Below are 6,000 nucleotides of genomic sequence, written 5' to 3'. Positions count from 1 at the left end.
TCATGTCAGATGATACCCAACAGAGTCATGTCAGATGATACCCAACAGAGTCATGTCAGATGATACCCCATAGAGTCATGTCAGATGATACCCCACAGAGTCATGTCAGATGATACCCCATAGAGTCATGTCAGATGATACCCCATAGAGTCATGTCAGATGATACCCCACAGAGTCATGTCAGATGATACCCCATAGAGTCATGTCAGATGATACCCAACAGAGTCATGTCAGATGATACCCCACAGAGTCATGTCAGATGATACCCCAGAGTCATGTCAGATGATACCCAACAGAGTCATGTAAGATGATACCCCATAGAGTCATGTCAGATGATACCCCATAGAGTCATGTCAGATGATACCCAACAGTCATGTCAGATGATACCCAGCAGAGTCATGTCAGATGATACCCAACAGAGTCATGTCAGATGATACCCCAGAGTCATGTCAGATGATACCCAACAGAGTCATGTCAGATGATACCCCACAGATCCCTGTCAGATGATACCCCACAGAGTCCTGTTAGATACTTATAACTTATTGTATATCTCACGTTTCAGTTCAAAGTTCATATACACAGACACACAAAGAATAAAAACAGGACAACATCAACATTTACAATAGACACTAGAGAAGCAGACAGTAAAAATACCAATAGTGAAAGATTAAACCAAACCAGGTAATCAATCAGTACAGGTCAATTAAAATCAATTCAGAAAATAAATATGTTTAACCATTTATTAAATAATGAATCATGTAAGTCTTGGCGATATAGGCTCTTCTCCTTCAGGGTAGCTCACTGCCCAAGCAAAGCATCAATATCGATATATAAAATGACCTACAAGCAGTGAGCCCATCAGTAACACAGAACCTAACAGGTGGGGTGGTGGTGGTGGGAGCAATAGAAGAAACGCAGACTAGCGACAGCAGCAGGATATGTGAGCAGAACGGTCAGTTTAAATGGACCGTCAAATAATGTAGGCTTGATTGTTGCTAGCATCTAATTGGTGCAATCTCACCTGATGCAGGCACTCGGGTTCCCTTTCTGAACTGGCTTTGCTTTATCTACATTAAAATCCTCTGAATACATTTATAAATCAAATACAATCAATAAATTATAACCAATTACAAAAAAAAACATATTAAGAGACTTAAAGACATTGGATGTGTCTGAATATCCATACTAGTGTATTAAATAATATGCGAAAAAATGTAGTTTTATGGTATGTGAAATTTCGAAAATAGTACTCGGAATGCATCATCGAATGCTCTATTGTTGACGCCCACCGTTCGTTCATTTTGGTACAGCGCATCAATTTATCTGATTATCAGCCGTTGTCAAACACATTAGTTGGAAAAGAGAGTGAATTCTACTAGATCAAACGCTGTAATGAGTATGGGGTTTAAGTATGTAGAAGGCTAGTATGGGTATTCGGACACAGACGATGACTTGGGCAGACTAATAGCTCGGGGCATACACTGGATAAACTAGATGCTTGGTTCTGGACTGGAACTGAGGTTGTGTGACGGAAACGGGGGAGTCTGCATCAATAGTTTTCTCCATATGGGGAAGCATATTGATTTAATTTCATTTTGTATCATCGTTTTTTAAAAACTTACCTAGCTCGCCTGAAAAAATTGACTATAGAGGTTACAAATTTAACAAAGCCACAGCATGGGGAATTCAGATCAAATTGCTCTGTATCTGTGTCGGCTTCTGTATTGGCCTAATTACATAGTAAGTTGATTGGATGCTGTTGAAAGCAACAATGAGTCATTTTGTTTTTTGTTTTTTTTTGCTACTAAATAAGTGGCCACTGAAGCCTGGTTCCTAAGTAGCAGGCCTGTTGAACACATCTGTGGTCATTAAGGAGGTGTTGGGAGCTTTGGAGTCCCAGCCTTTGGTCTGACTGCTACCTGCTCCTGGTCGGGCCTGGGGGAAATGGGAAAGTGAGGGATTTATTAGTGGGGTGTGGTGTAAAGACAACACAGTGTGTTTCACTCCAGCATATTTAAAGCAGACGTGAATGCCAACGGACAGATGGTGAGGAGGGAATGTGACGCAGGAATTGTTGGAATTGCTGTCGTTGTGAAGAGTAGATTGATTTTAACTGGGAGAAATGTTTGAAACGATGGAATGCTGCCACCAAAGCCAAGCGGATACCGAGATTTCTGAATACAAATAGATATATATACATACAACTAGATGACTAACAGTATAATGCAAATAGTTAGATGTTCTTTCAAAGTCAAATCATAATCAAATCAAATCACATGTTATTTGTCACATGCACCGAATACTGGTGTCGACTTTACCGTGAAAGGCTGCATGCGGCCCTTCCCAACGACAGTTGAATAATAGTGTAACGACCCTGGGTTCATAAGCTCGGAAATCGGCCCTGCCGCACGAGCATGCTTTTGTGGCACAGTCGATAGGTTCGAGGCCTGCTCCCTGCTGTTTCATTACAATAATAAAATAGTAACATAAGAGGAATAAAATAAACAAGAATGGAGCTATATACAGGTCAATGTGCAGAGGTACCAGGTATTTGAGGTAGATATGTACATGAAGGCAGGGTAAAGTGACTAGACATCAGGATAGATAATAATAAGGTATTTGAGGTAGATATGTACATGAAGGCAGGGTAAAGTGACTAGGCATCAGGATAGATAATAATAAGGTATTTGAGGTAGATATGTACATGAAGGCAGGGTAAAGTGACTAGGCATCAGGATAGATAATAATAAGGTATTTGAGGTAGATATGTACATGAAGGCAGGGTAAAGTGACTAGGCATCAGGATAGATAATAATAAGGTATTTGAGGTAGATATGTACATGAAGGCAGGGTAAAGTGACTAGGCATCAGGATAGATAATAATAAGGTATTTGAGGTAGATATGTACATGAAGGCAGGGTAAAGTGACTAGACATCAGGATAGATAATAATAAGGTATTTGAGGTAGATATGTACATGAAGGCAGGGTAAAGTGACTAGGCATCAGGATAGATAATAATAAGGTATTTGAGGTAGATATGTACATGAAGGCAGGGTAAAGTGACTAGGCATCAGGATAGGTAATAATACGAGTAAAAACAGTCCATTGGCAAACAGCTCAATACACACAATATAATTAAATATTGTGCTGAATATTGTCCAATCAGACCTCCGTAGAGGCTCTTAAAGTCAAAACCCAATTAAATGTGTTTTGTCAGTCTGTTGTCAGTGTTGTGGTGCCAGTGTTGTGGGGCCAGTGTTGAGGGCCCAATGTTTTGGGGCCAGTTGTAGGTAGGGTCATGATTCCATGCCTGATGACCAATCATCAAGTGTGCTGCCTCCAAGTGTGCTGCCTGCAGATGGTCAGTGGAAATTGTTTCCAAAATCAAACGCCATTTTGTGAATGGTATAAATCCTTTTGGCTCCTGTTTTACACTGGCAGTAACACCACACAATCTTTTAGCAGCAGGACAAACAAACATCTTCACTGACAAAATTGTAAATAAGTGGCTTCATAAAAATGTTAAAACGTCATCTTTGGCAATTGTGGCGCTCCAGCAGATGTCGTACATGCCGTTATTTGTGGGAGTAAAACAGTTACCTTGATTAAGTCATTATCTTCTGTTATTTGCGGCTTCTAACATGTTAATTCTTCCACATAGATTTAATATTTAATTTTAATTATGCACTCAGTTCATTACTGTTGTGGATTGTTTTAATATTCTGTACATTTTTTTCTGCCCCCTTTGTTTTTATTAAGGACATTATTCATATGCCAGGATATTACACTTTCATCTCCTAAGAGTCAGTGATTTTCTTTGACTAGCTGTTGAGCAATTCTTAATCTCACATGAAAAAAATACTACAGGTTTACTATAGAACAGTGGTGTATAAATACTTCAAAGTACTACTTAAGTATCTGTATAATGTACTTTTTACTCCATACATATTCCCTGACACCGAAAAGTAAGCATTTTGAATGCTTAGCAGGAAAGGAAAATGGTCCAATTCATGCACTTACCAAGAGAATATCCGTGGCAGACTCACTAAATGCAAATGCTTCATTTGTAAATTGTGTTTGCGTGTGTGTCACGGCTGTGTGGAGAGACGGACCAGGGCGCAGTGTGATTAAAGTTCCACTTATTTATTTAAACGAAACTTCCAAACAAAAAGAAACAAACATCAGCAGTGCTACATGCACTAACTCAAAACAATATCCCACAAAGCAGGTGGAGACAGGGAACCCTTCAGTATGATCCCCAATTAGAGACAACGAACCTCAGCTGCCTCTAATTGGGAACCATACCAAGAGCACCAACATAGAAATAATAAACCTAGAACACCCCCTAGTCGCGCCATGACCTACTATACCATAGAGAACCAAGGGCTCTCTATAGTCAGGGCGTGACAGTACCCCCCCCCCCCCCCCCCCCCCCCCAAATTAGTGTCGGTGGCGGCTCCGGTGCAAGTCATAGACCCCACCCAGATCCCGGATCCGGCCATGGAGTCGGGCTGAACACCGTGCCTGGACTGGGCATCGGCGCCAAGGAGGACTCCGGCCATGGAGTTGGGTTGGACGCCGTTCCTGGACTGGGCACCGGCGCAGATGAGAAGGCTCCTGCCATGGAGCGGGACTGGACGCCGTCGCAGGAGGTTCCGGACTGTGGACCGTCACAGGAGGTTCTGGACTGTGGACCGTCGTAGGAGGTCCCGGACTGTGGACCGTCGCTGGAGGTTCCGGACTGTGGACCGTCGCAGGAGGTTCCGGACTGGGAACGGTCGCCGGAAGCTCCGGACTGGGAACCGTCGCCGGAAGCTCTGGACTGAAAAGGCGCACTGGAGGCCTGGTGCGTGGAGTCTACACAAGTGGCACCGGACTGTTGACACGCACTTCAGGGCGAGTGCAGGGAGCAGGCACAGGACGTACCGGACTGGAGACACGAACTTCAGGCACAGGACGTACCAGACTGGGGAGGCGCACTGGAAGCCTGGTGTGTGGAGCCGGCACAGGACGTACCGGACTGGGGAGGGACACTGGAGGCCTGGTGCGTGGAGCCGGCACATGTGGCACCGGACTGGTGACACGCGCCTCATGGCGAGTGCGGGGAGCAGGCACAGGACGTACCGGACTGGGGACACGTATTTCAGGGCGAGTGCAAGGAGGAGACACAGGACGCACCGGACTGGGGAGGAGCTCTGGAGACCAGAAGGGTGGAGCCGGCCCAAATTGCACCAGACTGCTAACCGGATCCTCTGGTCGGATGTTGAGCAGAACACAACATCTCTCTCATCTCTCTCTCCCAACTTCCCCATTGCCTCCCTGACAGTCTCTGGCTCTTCAGGGCGAGTGCAGGGAGCAGGCCCAGGACGTACCGGGCTGGGGGGGGGGGGGGGGGGGGCGCACTGGTGGCCTGGTGTGTGTAGCTGGCACAGATGGTACCGGTCTGAGAAGGAGCTCTTCAGCACGCCTGCGCTGCAGCATACTCCTTGCCAAAACATCTTTCCGGTATCTCTCATTAGATTCCTCTATCGACTCCCACACAGGCTCTGGCACTCTCCACTGCTCGACCTCTAGCTCCGCCGACCACCCCTCGTGCTCCCCCCACAAACATTATTGGGGTTGTCCTTGGGCTTTCTGTGGGCACAAACCCTGGCGTTGTCGCTGTCCTCCATTTTTTCCTTCCGTCTGGGGTTTCTCAAGTCCAAAACTTCCTCACCTCATGTTCACGCTGCTCGGTCTTTTGTTGGTGGGATATTCTGTCACGGTTGTGTGGAGAGACGGAACAAGGTGCAGTGTGATTAAAGTTCCACATATTTATTTAAGCGAAACTTCCAAACAAAAAGAAACAAACAACGAACCGTAACATCAGAGGTGCTACATGCACTAACTCAAAACAATATCCCACAAAGCAGGTGGAGACAGGGAACCCTTCAGTATGATCCCCAATTAGAGACAACGAACCTCAGCTGCCTCTAATTGGGAACCATACCAAGAGCACC

General features: G+C 45.0%; 1 protein-coding gene across 3 annotated transcripts in view; it reads left to right on the top strand.

The window, feature by feature from the left end:
• The window catches only part of LOC109875292 (semaphorin-6A), a 98,674-nt gene that overhangs the window by 48,182 nt on the left and 44,492 nt on the right, over nucleotides 1-6,000 (top strand). The window lies entirely within an intron of this gene.

The sequence above is a fragment of the Oncorhynchus kisutch genome, linkage group LG3 (genome assembly GCF_002021735.2).
Source record: "Oncorhynchus kisutch isolate 150728-3 linkage group LG3, Okis_V2, whole genome shotgun sequence".
In the NCBI taxonomy this organism is placed as follows: Eukaryota; Metazoa; Chordata; class Actinopteri; order Salmoniformes; family Salmonidae; genus Oncorhynchus; species Oncorhynchus kisutch.
This window is presented reverse-complemented; position numbering and strand designations above follow the sequence as displayed.